Genomic DNA, 21,389 nt, shown 5'->3' on the forward strand with positions numbered 1-21,389 from the left:
GGTTTATGAAGTTATTACTTATTGTACACCTTATCTAGGTAAAATTGTGTAAAAACTCCATTTTCTTATTTTTTGTTGCAGTTGCGCCCCCTAGGGGTTGTTCTACAAACTTGAAAATAATTTCCAGCAATTTCTCATAGTCTCTTTAGTTATAAATATTTTTTTCCGTAGGCCCTACGGCTAATACTTTCCGAGATACAGCCGCGAGCTCTTCTTAGTGGGACACCCGGTACAATGTTTCGTTTTCACCCGTTAGGTTCGCAGGTTAAAAAACAAAATTGTTTTTTGAGCCCTTCTTAAAATATCTTATTTTTTTATATATTTTTCGCCGCCACTGATTAGTCTCCAAACGTTTCGTCTTCTGTCTCCTCCGCGGCCGGCGCTCAATCTTATCTCGCGTCACTGACTCCGTACCTGCAGCCAGCAATGTAATTATTTTCGTCCCGATAATCAGTTATGGCCCGAGTTTACGAGTCGGTTTGGGCGCGCTGTTGACACTTATTGTTTTTCGGTCATTTATTAGAGGTGACATTGACTAATTCTCGGTCATAGGAGGTGACGCGCAGCCGTGTCGTACGCAGCCTCGCTCCTCGGGTTGACGTAGGTCGCACATGACATCGTTAAAGATGGCGCTTAAGCTGACGGTTCAAAGCGGCCGACGGACCACGGACTGGTTTAAATAAATTATATGGTGGACACTTGATAGTGGGAACCAAAAAACGCCGTACACCGGTCGATTTATTAAGCAAACCAAGATTGCGTCTAAGGAATTTAAAAAGGATAATTCTCTTTATCAGATTTTACTTTCGGGTTGTTGTTTGCAAATTAGTGGAGATTGCTCTTTTACTGTCATCTAATAACCTCAGTTGTGTTTGTAAACCAGATCACTACCAAAGTCATATTGATTTATTTTCTAAAAAACTAGTAATTTATAAGAATTAACTCAATTAACTAGGATCGTTAGCTTTATTTTGCTTAAAATATGAGTCTGTCTTTATAAGTTAAAGCAGAAACCAACTAATGCCTTACTCCATACCACGCACGCCAAAAATAGCTCCAAGTAGCATTTTTGGAGACATTTTAGGTAATGTTTCTAATAATCGTGTCTCTTTCTTGACACAATATGGAAACAGTGTGCCACAAATAAGAAACATTTTTGAAACCTCTATATTTAATATGGCTTTATTACATGTGTTTCCAATGTGGTTGCACTAGTCGTTTCCTGAAATGTTTCGATGCGGAAACAAAACTTTTAGAGGAAATGTTTCGAAACGTTTTCTGCAGTTTGTGTCCAAGATGTTCCCGTTTTCAGCAGGCACTGTTTCTAAATGTGAAGAAATAAAATACCAAACTAAAATAGTCTATGTCTGTGTGTGGATTTCAAAATGATAGCAACCATCAACAATGTCGACCTCCGCTATAATTTTTTTGTCTTAAAATCTTTGTTTTTAGGTATTCTCGAACAAAAAATGTCTGGCAAAAGCAAATTCATCGTTTAATTTAATAATACACCTTCATATTTTTAGTGCCCCTTCTATATCATTATTTGTTGCTACAAAATATTTTTGTTTCAAATATATATTTTTATTTTTATTTCTATATCATGCTTCTGAAAATAAAAATATACAAATTAACGTAAGCAGAACGCGCTCTTATGAGTTTAAAAGCTCAACAGCCGATAAAAACACTATAGCCATCATGGCGGAATTTTAATTCATTATTTTCTAAAATTAACATGGAGTCGGACACAAATCATCTACATTATATCATATTTGTGTCTTGTGTCTAAAAAGAGAGAAATTCGTGTTCTGAAAATGAATCGACAATAAACGGAAACCTTTCCAAAATCTTTCGATTTAGCGCTATCTGTGCAGAAATTTCGAACTAGTCACCTGTCAACAGCGCCAATCAAAACTTCTGATCAAAATATTATATGTTACTGCTAAAATGGATAATTGGCTAGTTTTCAGACTAGCCGGCTACCTTGCAACAAGCATTATTTTGTTGGTTAGCTCTCAGTTTGTGGTGTTGGTTGTGCTGTTTGTTTGCAAAGTAGCTGGCTAGTTTGAAAACTAGCCAAGTATTCATTTTAGCTGTAACATATAATATAGTTTCTTAGCAGAGATTTTGTTTCAATTTTGTGTCTAAAAATGCTACTTGGGATATTGTTTTATAAGGAATAAAAATGATACGTTTGACGCCTAGGTTACTTTTACGCCTAGCCTTTAAAATTGTGTTTTTATATTGTCAATCACGTCGCAAAAATTAATAATTTTGTGACGTTTGAAAAAAAAAAATTTTACTCGAATTTTAAAATACATCATTAAAAAATCATTTTTACTCAATATAAAAATAAATTACAACCTTCTTAAGATCAACTGGCAGTACACGCCATTAAATTAAAGAAGAGCCAAGTAAATATAAAAAAGAGTACAAACCAAACCAAATGACGTCTAGAGCTTGACAATGCCAAAATTGTCATCGATTGTCATTCCCCAGCCGTCTTAGACGCCATTTCTTTATCGACCGTATATGGTATAATATAAAATCTATTGTTAAGAAGAATAAAAAGTGAAATTTCAGACAATGCGTAATATATGCACTAAAAATAAACATCTCGAAATAAACATAATATGCCTAAAAAACGAGTCTGATTTATATAAACCATCATCCTGTAAACACCGGGTAAGTAAACTACATTAAGTATGCACATTTCGATTTCACATCGTTATTTGATCAGAGAAAACAAATAACATTCTAGTATGTGTATACGTCTGAAAGGATTAGCATCTTCAGACATATCCATCAATTCCAATTTAAATAGAATAATGTGCCACAGTATTCCCATTGTGCACTTCCATAAAGAAATGTTTTCCAAATCATGACGCTACCATCAACTCAGACAAATTACTTATCTCCACAAAAAGTTAGGGATGGAGTTTCATCTGATACGTATCGACTAATATTATGAATAATATTAGTGATAAGTATCGACTAATATTAGTCGAAAACAGAACGACTTTTAACAATCTGCTTGGTTATTTAGACCAAAAGTTAAGTCCAGAAGTTAATCATTACTGTTTTCTACAAAAGCGAATATCTGTAACAAAAATAAGCTATTGAGATGAACCAAAGAACAAAATATCAAGGAAAGATGCATCTTGATGATAAAGGGATGTCTAAATTTCATACATTTTGTAAAACTACTCCACAGGGTCTAAGTTAATCACAGCGACCTTATAGATCTATTCTGTCCCCCTTTCTTGAGTTATACTAAACCTACCCCCCATCATACTGTCTTAAGGCTTTGATGAAAGCCAGTATCACAGACGGTTTTACAGAGGTTAGTTCTCCATCTGCGATATCAGCGTCAATCGACTATACGCAAGCGAATAATATACCAATAATTAAAACATTTTTATTTAATTATTATAACACTATTAAAACATAAAAACATATATTCCATTGTCGAAAAAAGGAAAAAAAACGAGTACTGGTGACATTTTTCTTCGGTCTCCTGTTGGGTATATAGGTAGTGGCTGTTATTACATTTATTCCTAAAACAAATCATCTCTGTAAATAATTATAAAATTGCATAAGAAAAATATCTGTATTTGTACTCACCATATGTCCTTCCTGCTGTTTTTTAATTATAGTACTATAAGAACTTGAAGAATGCTTAAATGCAAAAACTGCAGAACAAAATCCAAATAATAAAGTCATGTTCTCATATTTGACTGAATATCAAAATAAATAAATTATGGAAACTTTTCAGGCACAAAACGGCTACGAAATCTGTAAATGTGAGCCACATCTGTTTCTTAAAAGTTTCGAAAAAATTGTGACACTAAGATCTTTATTGTCATAGCTTAGCGAAACTATGCATATTTTGGCAAAATGTTTCGAAACAAAAAGCGATTTATGTTATGAAACATATGTATCAAAAATGTGACAAAACTGCTTCGCAATTATTTTGTTTCGATTTTGTGTCTAAAAATGCTACTTGGGTACAGAGAGATTATAGTTATACAGCCACAGTCAGTATCGACATTGTCAAATAAAAATATCGATGATCCTGACCGACCCATCACTATGCCGGACCACCTACACTGTCGCCACCTTAAGTAAATCTAAATTAACTATCTCTCGAAATTTGAAATTAATGTCTTAACTCGTTCTTGCGGTGCTGTCGGCCCGTCCGTCCATCAACAGGTACACCGTTCGAGTTAAGAATAATTACTGACAATTTAATTTTGAACGTTCTTCCTTCATTTCAACCCGACCCCGGCTAATGAATGTATATTTATTTTGACCGCCTCGAGGCCAATTAATTCTGATGGTTTCTCGGATATCTGCGCGCGATCGATAATGCGGTTTAACTCTATTATGTTTTCGTTTCTTATTTTAGAACTTTCACTCGACATTAGCTGTCATTGAGTAAACGACTCTTTAGAAACTTATTTTTAATATTCCGGGCTCATTATATCAATTTTTATACGTTTTTAATTAAAAATTATTACAAAGATATAAGATCCTACAGTTCATACCAAATAAACTTTTAGTCACGTGACCGGCACAGCGTTACCCACTTTTATATACCAGGTGCGTCTCGTACCAAATAAACTTTTAGTCACGTGACCGGCACAGCGTTACCCACTTATATATACCAGGTGCGTCTCAAAAGTGGCTCACCCCTATAACTTTTTTATTTTTTCGGATAAAAAAATGAGATTTGGTATGTTGGTATATGACATAAATTAGGATTGATCGAGGTATTCAATTGTTTTCTGTCACTTCCTGTTTCACCGGAAATGACTACAATTTTTGATTTTTAAATGGCACCCTCGGTATTTTTTTTCTTTATTCGATAGAAAATGACATTCTAAATAGAATGACATAGCATGTGTCAACTTTTGACGTTTTTGCTTAAAGCAAATTTGAATTTTAAATTTCAATCTAGAGTGCCATGGCTGTGCTAAAAACTCTAATTTCACTTTTAATCAAGGCGTCTTGGAAAAATAGATTTGATCGTCTAATATTATTCGTGCCTTGTCCTGGCCGGTTAAAAGATGCTTAAATCGTATTTTTAATCATATCTCAATTTTTTCAAATGGAACGAGGGTGCCTCATTACCATATTTGGAAAAATCATTTTTTTACGCACAATTTGGTACCACACACTTGGTATTTCGAGTTAAATTGTCGTTATGAATTGCATATTGCAATTTCAATTAATCCATAGTATTTGAAAATGTCAAAAGTCGACATATGACATGCCATTCTATTCAGAGTCTCATTTTCTATCCAATAAACCAACAAAACACCGAGGGTGCCATGTAAAAATCAAAAGTTGTAGTCATTTCCGGTGAAACAGGAAATGGCCAAAAACAACTGAATACGTCAATCAGTCCTAATTTATGTCATATATTAATAAACCAAATCTCGATTTTTTATCTCAAAGAATAAAAAAGTTATAGGGGTGAGCCACTTTTGAGACGCACCCGGTACTTTCTTTTAATCAAAATATTTTAGGAAACAAAAATAAATTAATTATAAATATATAAACAGTTATTATTTACATCAACAAAACTCACCTTCTTAACAACAAGGGACATAGAGGGCCATTACTACCGCTTTTCCGTTCAAAATATTCTAATAAAGTTGCGATGAGTTTTTTACGGCTATTAAGCTGTCTTGTATACTTCGCACTAAAAGAGGTTCTAAAAAGAACAATGTTCGACTACTAGGTCTGCTAGTAAACATTTTCAAGCTTAAAGTATCACAACACTATTTATTTAAACCAAAAACTCGTAATATAAAACCAAAGTTTCAAAACGAATGATAATGTCAGGAACCAAACCAAACCACCTGAATCCCCAGCGCGAAATTTAAATTCCAGTTATTCAAAACGGCGCCGAATATGTCCATGGTTGGCACCAATGAATTTAAAAATCGCGCCCTTGATTACGTATCTAAAAGTTTAATTGACATAAAATATATATCTTCTATGCGGAGCAAAGGGCTTCAGTAAAAACTCTCCATCTGGCACATTTCCTGGCTGTTATTTTTGCTTCGTTCCATGTTGATCCTATTCCTTGGAGCTTGTCTAATATGGAACGTCCCCATGTTTGAATTGATCGGCCTTGTTTTCTTTTATCTTGTGGTTTCCATTTTAATGCCGCTTTGGGTATGTTACCATTAAGTTTCAGCAAAAATGTAACCTATCCATCCCCATTTTCGTTTGCTAATTTCAATGTCTATATTTTTTGTTGATTTGTAAGATGAAGCAGGCCGACGAAGTGACACACGGCCTTGAATGGCGAGAGGAAATATTATAGTTAGGTATATACATAATAATATATTATACATGCATTGCCACAGCTACCTCATTCGGGGTAGATTTACCCCTTGGAAAAACAATTTAACCCCGCTATCTCATCTCGTAACAATCTACCCCGATGATCTACCCCGAATAAGCTTCCGGCAACACAGGGTAACGATCTGTTCCATACGCGGCTAAGAAAATGACTATAATAAACTTGATACTGTACCAACCTTGATTTCATGCATATATTCATTGATTTTTTGTAGCTTCTGTATAACGGTCTAGGTAAAGCATCCAGCTCATTTGTCAGCTCAAAATTAGAATCTAGAGTTAGTAACTCGCATTTTCATTGGAGGACACTGTCATATTTATTTCAAACCAATAATCAACGAGAATATTCGTATAATTTAATAAAATTACTGTAAATCACTATAAATAAAAAATTGTTTGTAATTGAACTGTAATTTCCGTATTATTAATCCGGTAAATGATGGAGATAAACAATTGTGATTGATTTAATTTTATTTTTAGATGAAACTTTTGTTAACAACATTCTGAGAATTCGAAATTGAATAATGACAAGATAAGTGACATCTGTGTAAAAAAGCCAGCGATTTAGAGTGACAATTTGGTTATGTAAAATTTACAGTAACAAATTTGATTATGCAAAAGAAATACATATTCTATGAGTTTGCCTAACGATTAACATTAATTTAAAAATAAATCCTCAACATGAATAATGAACAAAACATTTAAACAAAAACAGACCACACAAAACGAATTATTGGTTAGTAGCAGTTAGTAGTAGTCAGAGATATAGATGTAGTAGTATTTTGGATTAATGGCCACAGGTGCCAGGCTATCCAGGCGAGTGATAGACTTATCGTTTTTTAATAAAAATTAAAAAAAATATTATAAAATTATAAAGCTAGAATAGTATACCGTTTTATACTAACTCTATTTTTTTTAAAGTTTATAAAAAGCACTGATTAAAAATATATATCCTTGAAATCCTTCAATTTAATAGCTGTTAATTGTTTCACTTCAAATATGCGCATAGTGCACACACAATTTTTTACTTATATGCAGTATAAAAAAATAAACGTTCTAGTTATGGTTAATCATTTTTTATTTTTTGCTCTGGTTAAAAAATTAATATTAAAATCAATGAAAAGATTTAATCTGAAAATCTGAATATTTCCAAGCGGCGTGATTATATGTATATCATGAGGCTTCTCCTTTCCACGCACCGCAATTTCCACCGCCCGAGGCGACGCACTTGGCTGTGCCCGCTATTATCGCGCATAGCTTCCAGACCTGTTATTTGCCATTAAATAGGGCGTTTAAAACATTTTGTTCCAACATCGCAAAGGGCTTTTACTTTGCGGGATCGATTACGGACAATCGGAGAGTACGACCTGCCGCTGCACGCCAGCCGTTTCGAACTGCGTAGAAAACGGTCACAATTCCGCATAAAGAGACGCATAAAGGGGAATTGGTTATGCAACAATTATCCTTGATTTGTACTCTTTTACTGTCCAAAGAATCAATAAAAATCTACCAATAAAACCGTCTAAAGGTATTAGATTAGATTTTTTGAGGTTGTTCACTTTTGCTAGCGATCAGTCTGTCCCACTACAACATTTTCAAATCTATTGTGGTCCCTTTCTGATCTCTAGGTTACATTCTCCAATCCTATCCTTTTCAGAAAGTTAGTATCTTTACTGCACATTTGCCAGGCTGTCGCATTGACATGGCATGACTTCTATCGTTTTTTATTCAGATTAGCACACGACTTCGTCCATCAATCCCGTCAGATTTAGATGCCTATTAAGCTTACAAATGCCGTATTAGGTGATCCACTACATCTTTGACAGTCTTTCTGCTTTTCCTTTTCTTTAAATTTTGGCGAATGTTCTACTATGATTTTTTTTGACTATTTCTGTTCTGGTGAATTTCTCCACAATCCTAGAAATTTGTTGACTATTCATTGTTTTGTGGCCATTCTTGTGACAACTTTTGCAGCGCCCTAGAAGCGTTCTGAGTCTATGAATGGCACTAATGAGCCTTATTAAGCTGCCTTTTCGTTACTTTTGTGATCCTCGTGCCCAAGTATCATAACAGGCTAATGTACGTTTACCCGAGGTATTAAGAGCACGCACATAAGCCCACACTAGCCTAGAATTGACTACTGTGGAACCAAGTGCTTTTAGTACTACTAAAATGTCGCTAATTGGCTGTCTGTGAAGATGTCAACTGCCTGCTTTATTATTTCTTCCACACAATAATGGATTTTAGTTATTTGCGCCTAGAAAATTGTAACATCCTTGAAATACATAATTTTTTTTTCATTTTTTTGGACTTGAAAATTTAAGGAAATATTTATTGTATATATCTACATTTTTTTACCACACATCTTTATGAAGTGTCTTGGATTTGCAGAAGATACCATCCTGGATTTTGATTTCACAATCCGCTGTGACAGTTTTTATGAAAAGGTCCATTTTAGTTCAGCAATCCGTTTATATTCCACTTAAAATAAATTTGATGGAGATAAAGTTTGGTGCCTCGCCTTTATGCAGTTAAGCAATTTTATCATTAGTTTCAATCTCACATCTCAGTCATCTCACTGTATCTCCTTAACTAGAATAGACTCAGTTTATCGTGATTCAGGAGTAAGTGTTTCAGGGTATTTAATCATTTCAAGATTAAAGTGGATGAAAATGTCTAATTCGATAGTATTCACTGCCGCTTCACTGTCTAATAAAGTTGAAACACCAAGAACTTGACTTTTTCCCAATATATTATCTGTTTTCCATTTCCCTGAGTTTCTTTTTGACATTGAGACTAACAATTTTCTGACCCTTTGTTTTCCTGTAAACATTAGGTTTTTATGAGTCTTTTTAGTTCTGGAAATCCCTTATAAGTAGACACAAATATTAAGAGTAAATTATAATATGAATTATTATAATATGATAGGTAAATCTCTACTACCAGAAATCAACAGAAGAATTAAGTTAGCGTGAAGTACATATGGAAGAAACTCAATCATAATCAAATCTAGAATGCTACTCTATCTAAAGAAGAAAATATTCGACCAACATTACTATACTACCAGTCATGACCTATGTGTGCGAAATCTGGACACTTAAAACGTCATAAGACAAAACATCATAAGGAAACTGCAGGTAGCACAACGCCCAATGGAACGAAATATGCTGACAATAACCAAGAGAGAGCGTAAAAATATAGAGTGGATACGACAAAAGATCCAGGTAATGGATGTTATCCACAGGATCAAATCCCTCAATGGCAATGGGCAGGTCAACTGACCAGAAGAACGGACAACAGATGGACCACAAAAATTGCAGGATGATACCCACGAATATTTAAAAGACCTAAAAGAAGATCTAACCCATGATATTAGGAAATTATCAGGGATAATTTAGGCACGCATAGGAAACAATAGACAACAATGGGCTCAACAAAGAGAATATGTAAGGGAGGTACACCATAATTGGAAATGGTTGAATAAGTTGAAAATGATGATGATGGTGACCATAATATGAGTCATGAGAAACAAGAGCTTTGTAGCTATATTAAAATATTATAATTATCTTCTACTAAGTTACGAGTAATGATCATAAAAGACATTTCGAAATTTAGACCAAGTAAAATACTATACCAAGCTTCTATAAATAACATCACATCAGTGTTAACTAGTATTTGTTTACAAGCAGCTTATTTAGAGCAAAACACTTTCAAGGAGAGATAAATCGTGACAATGATGACCCACTGTCCTGCCTGTTGTCCGACGTGGAATCGCGTGGCTAATTGGAGGAAGGAATGATAATTGAGGGGCGCTACACAAGAGCCAGTGCCCGTGGTAGCTGGTTAAACTCACGCGCAACGACTTTTTCTTATTTTAAATTCTGTATTATACAAAGAACTGTTGCTAATGGTTTTAAATATCTAAATACATTTAATTGCTATAAAATATATTGAAAATTATAGAAACCAGAATATATTATAATATATATTTTCGTGACTAGCTAATATGCCTACTATGTGTCTGTGTTCGCTGCACTACTTTTTATATCACAAAAAGTGATATAAAAAGAATGACAATGTGGTATTTAATCGTTAAACAAAAGAAAGGAGAAAAAAGGAGTTGGTGGATTAGAATGGTCATTGACGGAAACTTGACGGAAGAATTGTTATCTCAGAAGCTTGGAACACTCTCAAAAGGAAAATTCCACCCCTCCAAATCCCAGTGGATGACAAACCAAGATTGTACAACTTTGAGAAATACTTCTCTGTAGTATTGAGCAAGAAAAAGAATTGGAATAGAGAAATATTTTTTCGGTAGTTAAGAGACTATACCATAACATGGTATTGCTTAGTTGCAATAATTGCATGGTTGATGCTTTTAAAACTAAAGCAGGAACAAGGATAGGAGCTACAATTTTAGTACACAGAAGTTTACACTTGATAATGGTTAGTGATCCTTCTGGCTGAAACGTTGTGTTAATCAAAAGTAAATAAAGACAATGGAAGTCCGAAATTCTTTTAGTTTCAACATGGATTGGAATATTTGGGCCGAAAACTAAATATTCCGAACCAGTAGGCACTGTCCCAGCATCCTTCAAACAGAAATCTACGCTATCGAAAGATGCGTACAACTTATCTTAGATTGGAACTATCCAAAACAAGAAGTAGCCATCTTATCCGATAGTCAAGCAGCTTTAAGAGCGATCAACTCAGTAACTATCAATGCGAAGTTGGTCAAAGAATCCCTACAGAAGCGGTACAAATTAGGCAAATAAAATGAAGTCCTCTTGCTCTGGCCAGCTCACCAATGGATCGAAGGCAATGAAAAAGAACACGATCTAGCTAGAAAAGGAGCGAACACTCCACTAACTGGACCATAACCGTTCTGCTTCCCTAAAAGACTCCATCCATAACCTGGAATGGGAATCCTTCAACGGTCTCTCGAAAGACACTCGAAGAAACTTTTCAAATCTTACGACCGACAAAAATCAAAGATTTTCCTAGATTTAAGTAATTCGGATTGTCACGGCATTTTTAACAGGACACTGTCTATTTAATGAACACCTCAGTAACCTTAGAAGCGAATGGCAGATTCTGTGGGAAGATGGGGAAACTCCAGAACACCTCATCAGAGTGCGTCGAGACGACAAGCATTCGTGCCACAATCCTTGGTACGCCTGATATCGGAGATGGAGAACTAACTTCTGTAAATCCGTCCCAGATACTGGCTTTTGTAAAAGCCCTTAGACTGTATGATGAGTTATAACTTAAGAAAGGAAGACACACTGGAATGTTTGTTATATGTTTTCAACAAAAATGAAGGAAATTTACTTTATCCGCGCAGTTTATAATATCTAAGATTTCTAACCATCTGTTGAAAATATAAAGAGTGATATTGTGTTTTAACAATCTACAGAAAAGTAACATAAACAGAACAAAGCAACCGGGCTATTTGATTGTGAAACTAAGAAGATGGTTATATTAATAGACACAAGATTAATAGCCTCCCCCGTCTGTGGATTTAAAATAAACGATCGAAATATTCACACGAGCGATACCGTGCGCCACCCAGGCCGATAACTCCAAATCTCGTCGATTGTTTTCTCCTTTTCTTGGCCTTTCCATTTTATTATTCAAATCCAAATTGGACGCTTTTGTCCGAGGGGTCGTCGGCAAGTGTCGCGCCGTGGCCCCGCGTGACACTGAGAAATGCGACCGAAGGATTAATTCGAGATAAAAACGTTGACCGTCGCGCGGTGACGGTGGTAGTGGCCGCGCGGCGATCGAGATCTCGAGATTAGGCGCCAATAATCATAAGTCAGGTGGAATGGGATGGGGGCGAGGTGTTGTACGGGAGAGGAATAGTCAGGGGAAAGAGATATATTATCGGCAAACGAGGGGGGGGGGGTTGTGGTGAGATCGGAATTGTAAACAAAAAAGCTGGTAGTGACACAAATTGCCAATACCTAGGTACAATTTTTTGATGCTTTATTTTATTTGAAGTTTTATTACGAAAATTTTTTTTTATTATACGAAAAAAAAATTTTTGGTCATTGATTACTGTTTAACTAGTTTGACTTGAAAGCAGGAACAAGAGTATTTGGGCCGAAAACTAAATACTCCAGACCTACTCCAGCTCCCTACGCTATCGAAAGATGCATACAACTTATCTTAGATAGGAACTATCGGAAACAAGAAATAGCCATCTTATCGTAGTCAAGCAGCGTTAAAAGCGATCAACTCAGTATCCATCAGTTCGAAGTTGGTCAAAGAATACCTAGAGAAGCTGAACAAATTAGACAAAGAAAATAAATTCCTCCTACTCTGGGTGCCAGGGATAGAAAATAATGAGAAAGTAAACGATCTAGCTAGAAAAGAGGCGAACACTCACTTAACTGGAACAGAATCGTGAAGTGGAAACTATCTCAAAGCGGAACTCAAAAACCTGGAAGACTCCATCCGTAACCTGGAATGGAAATCCTACAACGGTCTAAGACACTCGAAAAAGTTAGGACTTACGACCGAGAAAAATCAAAGATTTCCGTTCATTAAGTAAGAACAATCTTTGGATTGCCACGGGATTTTTTACAGGACACTCATCACAGAGACAGGATGGGTCCAGATCGAATTGTCAAGTGGGCCAAAACACAAAAGCCAGAGACAAGATGCCCAGTTGGTAGGCCCCCAAAGCGTTGGCATGACAGCTGGATATCATCATCACAAGAGGACAATAATTGACAGAATTGACAGGACCTTGTCCTATTACAAGAAGAAGAAAACTCTGTCTCCTCAATGAACATCTTAGTAGATCGAAGCTAAGAAGCATCGGCGAATGCAGATTCTGTGAAGTTCTGGAAAGATGGAGAAACACCAGAAAACCTCATCACTGAATGATCTGTGATGACAACCATTCGTGCTATTCAACTTTGGTACGATTGATACCGGAGATGTAGAACTAACCTCTGTAAAACCGTTTCAGATACTTGTTTTTGTCCAAGCTCTGGAACTGTCTGATGAGTTATAACTCAAGAACACAATAAATCTATAAGATCGCGGTTATTAATTTTCCCCTCCCATTCATTCTAAAATCTACAATCCCATTTTACTCCAGTCTAGCGCAAGCAAGCTTCCCATGATAATCATGGAAATCTATAAAAGTGTACTGGGTCTAGTTTTTATGTAGACAGACAAGTTTTTCGAAATTTTCAAAAATATTGGCTAATAGCCTCTAATAGTAAAGTGTCCGAAAGTGAATATATATCTGAATAATGTCCTGCGCGCTTACGCTTAAATAGTTTTACCAAAATTTTAATGTCCTATGATATTCTTCATCAAAAATGTGTTCATCCGTTAAATTATTTATAACAGGTCTGAATAAAAGAAGTAATAACACAATTCTTTGGATTTTTCCAACATAATATTAATAGAATGTAAAGTTTATACAGGGTGGGCCACTGAAAACTTACAATGGCTATAATTTTTAAACCAAAAAAGATATCAAAAAAATAAAAATACCGTTTCTATAATATCGAGGGGGAATACATATGACGTATTTTTTGAACCACCCCGACCTACCCCTAAGGCGGCACCCCTACTCACTTGAAAATCTTAAATGGCAACACCCCACTTGTGGCGCCTTTTTGAAAAGCCCATGAAAAATGCTAAACAATGATCATAAAGTTTTTAGGGTGAAATTGAAAAACTACCCCTTACACGAAAAATTAGGTGGACATTAATGAAAAAAGTGATTTTTTCAGCATAAGTTACAAATTGGGACCCAGCTAAATGAGGTATTTTTCAAACCACCCCTACCCACCCCTAGGTGCCACCCCTCACTTCTAACCTCAAGATAGCGCTACCTCACTTGTGACACCCCTCTGGAAAGCGCTGAACGAAATGCGAATCAAAAATGCTGAACGACTGTCATAAAAAAGAACGAAAAAAATGGAGCTAAAAATAAAAAAAAATGTCAAAACGTGTCAAAATTAATAGAATAAATTATTTTTGTATCCATGTACCATTGCGAGAAAAAAAACTGGTACAAAGAAATTTATTATAACTCTTAATGAAGACCTCATACACTTTCAGCAAGATGGAGCCCCTCCGCATTATTCTATTGTCACAAGGCAGTGGTTGGATAAATATTATCCAAAGCAATGGATTGGCAGAAGGGGTCCAATCGAGTGTCCGCCAAGGTCACCTGATCTCACTCCTTTAAACTTTTTCTTGTGGGGTTACACTAAATCCATAGTCTACAAGACAAAACCAGGTTTGTTGCAAGAATTGCGGCAGAGGAGAACTGAAGCATGTCGAAATATTCCGAGAGAGACTTTCCAAAATGTGAGAGAAGAATTTGAAAATCGTTTGTATTTTTGTATGGAACAAAACGGCTGTCATTTTGAGCAATTGTTAAAATAAATTATCATTTTAAATTTCTTTCAAATTGTCACACCTACATTTCTTATCACTAGTTACTAGTAATTAAGTTGAAGTCTGTATGACCATCGTTTAGCAATTTCAATTAGCTTTCGAAAGAAATGTCACAAGTTCTTCGCTATCTTGAGATTAGAAGTGAGGGGGTGGCACCTAGGGGTAGGATGGGGTGGTTTGAAAAATACCTCATCTGTCTCATTTAGCTGGGTCCCAATTTGTAACTTATGCTGAAAAAATCACCTGTTTCATTAACGTCCACCTAATTTTTCGTGTAAGGGGTAGTTTTTCAATTTCACCCTAAATACTTTATGATCATCGTTTAGCATTTTTCATGGGCTTTCCAAAAAAGCGCCACAAGTGGGTTGTTGCCATTTAAGATTTTCAAGTGAGTAGGAGTGCCGCCTAAGGGGTAGATCGGGGTGGTTCAAAAAGTACGTCATATGTATTCCCCCTCGATATTATAGAAACGGTATTTTTTAATTTTTGATATCTTTTTTGGTTTAAAAATTATATCCATTGTAAGTTTTCAGTGGCCCACCCTGTATATTACTTCTTCATTCGAAAATCGAATTTGTTTATCTTGCGAGAACCTTCTCGATTTAAAGCTGAGAAGACGGCGTGGAATGTGGCGGTCGAGAGTCTATTTGCTATATTAGGCAATCGCGCGAAAGATCGCCGATTTCGAGAAACGCAATCCGATGACCCGCCGCCGATGGTTATCGGAAGACGCGGGTATTCTCATCGCGCCGCTCTTTGCCAACCAAACGATCTCTGGAGATTTAGGCGGTGGTTATCGGTGAACGGTTGTTAGTCTTGGTTGGCAGCTATGCGCCACGATAATAACGATAACGTTGGTAGGAGATTATTTACCTTGGTCGTAAAACTGGAAGATTTAGTTAATTACTTTTTAAATTCGGTTAAAGATTCATCATAATCATCATCAATTTCAGCTTATGTAACCATTTCCAGTTATGGTGTAGCCTCCCTCATATATTTATATACTCTCTTTTTAGTTAGGCCCATTGTTGTCTATTGATGGCTATGCGAGCCCAAGTTATCCCTGCTAAATTCCTAATATCATGGTCTCATTTCTGGTTCGGTCTTCTTCTAGGTCTCTTAATTCCTCGTGAGTATTATGCTGAAATTTTTGTGGTCCATCTGTTGTCTGTTCTTCTTGCCAGGTGTCCTGCCTATTGTCACTTGAGACATTTGACTCTGTGGATGATATCTATTATCTAGGTTTTTTGTCGTATCAACTCTATTCTCCTACGGTCTCTCTTGGTTATTCCCAGCGTATTTCATTACATTGAGCGTTGTGCGACCTGCAGTTTCCTTATGATGTCCGTTTTAAGTGTCCAGGTTTTGCATGCATAGATCATGACTGGTAGTACACATTGGTTAAATGTTTTCTTTTTTAGGTTAAAGATTATTACTTATTATTAAGTATAAGTTGCTAAAAAGCTTCGAATAAGCTAACAAAGTAAATACAAGTACATACACAGGTAAACTTACAGAAACTGACAATTTTCTGTGGAACTCTCGGCTCGATTTCGATTTATTTACGAATTGTAGCTTGATTCTTCCCGAATAAATCTGACTTATTGCCATCTTTAAACTATTCGTTTCTATATCATTCACCGGGATGGAAAGAAGTAATTTTCAGTACTTTTTGAGACACTCTACGGAGTAAGCATCTAATTAGTTGATAATTCTAGTTGAAACATTTTGTAAAATTAAATAGCTGCCTGATTTTCCAGACATTTTCTTTCTTTCTTCAATCTGATATCTCAATTATTAGAGATAATGTGGGGTTTTAACAAAAATGTTCATATTTATTTTATATTATTCACACATATAGCGTGCCACCCAAGCCAATGACTCTAAATCTTGTTGATTTCTTTCTTCTTTTCTCTACCTTTCCATTTTATTATTCAAATCCTAATTGATTGGACAATATTTTTATTTTTAAATGTTCGTTATTTGGTCTATGAGTTTTTTTCGCGAATTTTTTTTTAAATTCGAATTTTTTTGAAAAATTTTGTAAATTTTTTAGTTAAAAAACGTAATTTCTTGATAATATAGTAACATAGGTATTATATTAAATTTACAAGAAAGAAAATTCAGAAAAAATCCAGTGGTTCTCAAAATGTTAGCAAAAAATATATTTTTTTGGAAATTTTCAAAGTAAAATATCTCCGTTATTTTGGATTTATTTGAAAAACGATAAAGGGAAAATATGTTTCTTTTATCAAGATCTACCACCCCTTAAAATACTTGCACTTATTTCTGGGACACCCTTGTATAGGTACCCAAAAAGCTTCATAGAAATGACACATAGTACATAAACTATGTATAATCAGTGGCACGGCGTGGTTCAATACTTTAGGAGGCTCAACCAAAAAAATCACACGACCACGTCCAAAAAAGGCTAAAGCTGTAAAATCTAAAGCTGCAAATTAAAGGACCTGGTATTATTAAAAAATTAAAACCCCGTCTACTAAAATGTAATGTCTTTGAAAATTGCACATTTTTGTAGTTCGTCCCAACCCGACACTGATAATTCCAATCGCGAACTACATACCTAACATAAATCACACAACACTATTTTATAGGTCTGTTGACTAGAACAAAAAAAAAGAGAGAGATATAATAATGTAAAAAATATTAAAAAATGTTAGTGCTTTCTTCAAAAGCAAATGTCTAAAAAAATAACACTATTGAGATGAACCAAAAAATGAACTATCGAGAAAAGATACATCTAGATGAAAAAATGATTTTTAAATTCCTTGCTTTAACTTTAACCAAAATATCAACATTTTACACATACAACATAATTGACAGATGGTAACTTTCATTTTTAATTTAGAAAAAGATACTAAAAAGTCAAATAATTTAGCTGCAAATTGCTCAGAATCATCAAAATTGGTCCATTAGAACACAAAATATAAAACTTTAAAATGCATGAAAATTTTAAGGTATCCGTTTTTCGTTTCGGTGAGTGAAGCAATATAGCAACGAGCAGAATAAATTTCATTATTCACATATTAAACTACAGTAAAGTTATAAAAACAACAAATAGTATTAACTGCGGCGTAACTCCCGCTAGCGCGATACATTATCTCGGGTCCGATAAAAGTCCGAGGCAAAAACCTCTTTCGAGCTGCTCGATCTAAAAGCCAAGCGTCTTCTTGGTGGTTCTCCGCCGCCACCGCGAACCTGCTCGCCACCTGCCGATCCCGGCCAACAATATTCGTGCCCGAGCTGACCTACCGCCTCGTCACGAGAAAAAAAATCGCCAGTCGCTTCAATTTCGGCTCATTACGTCGTTAAATCGCCTTTTTTCCGCGCTCACTGCCGAATATATAATGCGTGGCTCGAGTTTCTCGGTCGATAACTTTTAGGATGTGTTTGGTAACCATCCTGATTACGGATGTCAAATCTATTATTGCACCTCGTTTCAACAAAGTGTTATTTTGACTCTTGTCACCATCTTCAGATGGCGTTGTTTTTCTTTGCATTTTCTCACAAAACATGACCTTTTTCTTCTTGCCCGATGGAATATGATCACTGCGTCCGGTATCTCGCTCAAATCCCTGATGCTCCAGAGCCACAAGTGCCGTTTTCTTCCTGGCTCTCTTCGATCCTCAGTTTTGCCCCGCAGGACATGTTTCCGAATGGCCTAGCGAGTTCCTCTCAAAATGTGCCCAGAATATGACATTTTGCATTACCTTAACAACATATGTAAGAGCGGCCAATAAACTAAGCAGAAAAATAGCTGTGACAACCGGAATCAGACAAGGAGATAGCTTAAGCCCAACCCTGTTCAACATCGTAATGGACGAAATCATAAATGAAGTAAAGCAAGCTGGGAGAGAATATGGACTGGGAGATAAAGAAATAAAAATAATATGCTATGCTGATGATGCAGTACTCATATCTAAAGACGAAGATAACTTACAAAAGCTTCTATATAAGTTCCAACAAAAGGCAAAACTATTTAACATGAAAATATCCGCGAAAAAAAAATCCCTTACAATATCTAGAGAGCGTAGAAGATGCAAACTGGCAATCTATTATCAGAGTGTAGAATAAGTGATGTCAATTAAATATCTAGGGGCAAATATAACAAGCACAAAGGAATTTCAAAGAGGGAGTAAAAACCAAACCAAACAACAAAGGAATCACTAATATCAGGATACTTAATTATATAGGATATAATTTGGAGAAATTAAAATTAGTTTATTAAATTAGTTTATTGAAAGTTAAAATTTCTAAGTCTTGCGTGAGACCAGTTATATGCGATAGAGGCTAGAAAAGAGAACACAACAACAAAACGCCTCCTAAGAACAACAGAAATGCGAACACTAAGATCAATTACAGGATATATACCGGAAAAGAAGTGAGGATATAAGGGAAATATGTGAAGTACAGGATGTAGTAAGATGGGCAAGAAACAGGAGAAGAGAGTGGACCATGTGGACAGGATGCCAAACGACCGGTTCGCGAAAATTGCTTAAGAGAAAAGACCCAACACGCCTCGACCACCGGGACGACCATCTATAAGATGGTATGAAAGCTGGTCTTCTTCTTCTTCTTCTTCTTGTTTCACGATGACCACGCGCCTTTCGACGGCCAGTCAGAATCTAAAAGCTGGTCTTCATCATCCCAACTGTTATTAGGGAACCATTGAAGAAAACACAGGACTTAAGAGAAGAAGAAGAAGAAGAAGAAGAAGAAGAAGAAGAAGAAGAAGAAGAAGAATTACTTTAAGTCTTTACTGTTAAGCAGTTGGAGTGTGACACCAGCTCTCCGCAGGACTTCTTTTCATTCTTCTTCTTCTTCTTGCGGTGCCATGCAGTCCATGACAATTTCGTTGAATAGGTCTCTATCTTTAGCTGCGTGAAACTCTCCATCCCCAGACCGGTTCCGTATATTTCTCAGCCATGACAGTTTCTTTCGACCTATCCATCTTTTACGTTCGACTTTTCCCTGAATGATCAAACGAGGAACATAGTATGTGGTGCCTGGCATTATGTGTCCGAAATAGCTAAACTTTCTGGCTTTGGTGATGGTTAAGAGTTCCCGATCTTTATTGAGCTGTCCAAGAACATCTTCGTTGCTTGTATGTTCGATCCAAGAAATCTTAAGGATTCTCCGGTAGCACCACATTCCAAAAGCTCCTATCTTATTTACATATGTTCGACTTTTAGCGCCCATGTCTTGCATCCGTAAAGAAGAGTAGACCATATGAAACAACGCAGTGTTCGTAATCGGGTTTGCAGTGACAGGTTTCTATTAGTGAGCGTGGTATTCCATTTTTTGAATGTCCCACGTGCCATTTCAATTCTTACCTTTACCTCTTCGTCACATGTATTTTACTACTTAGCCAGCTTCCTAAATATCTAAAATGTGGAACATGATCAATATTGAGTCTGCTGATTTTTATCGGGATTCGGTTAATTTGTATTTTATCCGCAAACATCCATTTCTGCTTGGTTAGTAACTAGCTTCATATACTCTGTCTAGCAGCGTTTGCAAGTCTTCCGTGATTTCTACGAAAATGGGGGTGTCGTCTGCGTACCATATTTATGATCTGCAATATTTTTATCTAGTAATTATATTTATAAAGATGCAAATTCTTGATTTTTTTTTCAGATTGTTAAATATCTTAAAAGGAGTAAATCTAAAGAAATTTCATTAATCGAAAAAAAATATTCTTAAAATTTCCAGTTAAGTATTAACAGAAACAATAGAATTGACATGGATAGTATTTATATATCAATCGGTTTTCTTCGACGTCTTCCGATGCCCAGTCGCCATTGCGCTCTATCTAGCCAGAGGTCGTCTTCGAGCTCTCGTTCTTTTAGCTCCTTGTCTATTCCTTCTCTCCAGCTCTTGCGTGGTCTACTCCCTTTTCGTTGTCCCTCTGGTGTCCAGTTGAGGATCTATTTTGGAATCCTCTCCTCTGACATTCTTTGTACTTGGCCATATCATATTAATTGTTTCGTTCTTATGTCATCAGCTATTGTTCGATTGACTCCCATAATAATTGTTTTTCGAATTCTGTTCGTACATCTTTCTCTTTTTGATTTACCTGCGGCCCGTCCCCAGAAATACATTTTTGTCGCTCCCAGGGTACACACGGCCTTATCTTTTAGCTGCCATAGCAAACAGTGTTTTTAACCATTTTGCTGTATATTTGACGTTTGTTGGATTAAGAGATGTTACTATCCCACAAGATGCCCATTTAACATAGAGATTGCCCTTCTTCCGTGAGCGTTTTTGTCCCTAATGGCTTTATCCAGAAAGTTAATATTTTGATCGTTTTCAAGGGAGAGATTTCCTTGGAACGCTGCTACAATGGAAACGTATATGTAGCTCTATGGGTATCCCGGTAAACGGCAACTCCCTCTGATTTTAATTAAGTTTTTAATCTAATTTTAATTAGCTTTGCAGACGACCAAGTAATACTAGCGCAAGACTCCGACGATCTCGAATATATGACCAGAAAGCTAATCGAAGTATACAGCAAATGGGGATTGGAAGTGAATTTAGATAAGACAGAATATACATATTTGCGT

General features: G+C 35.9%; 1 protein-coding gene across 1 annotated transcript in view; it reads right to left on the reverse strand.

The window, feature by feature from the left end:
• LOC115887784 overlaps positions 1–21,389 on the reverse strand; it is a 299,678-nt gene that overhangs the window by 64,338 nt on the left and 213,951 nt on the right. The window lies entirely within an intron of this gene.

The sequence above is a fragment of the Sitophilus oryzae genome, unplaced genomic scaffold (assembly GCF_002938485.1).
Source record: "Sitophilus oryzae breed Bouriz unplaced genomic scaffold, Soryzae_2.0 scaffold_637_pilon_pilon, whole genome shotgun sequence".
NCBI classification, from domain to species: domain Eukaryota; kingdom Metazoa; phylum Arthropoda; class Insecta; order Coleoptera; family Curculionidae; genus Sitophilus; species Sitophilus oryzae.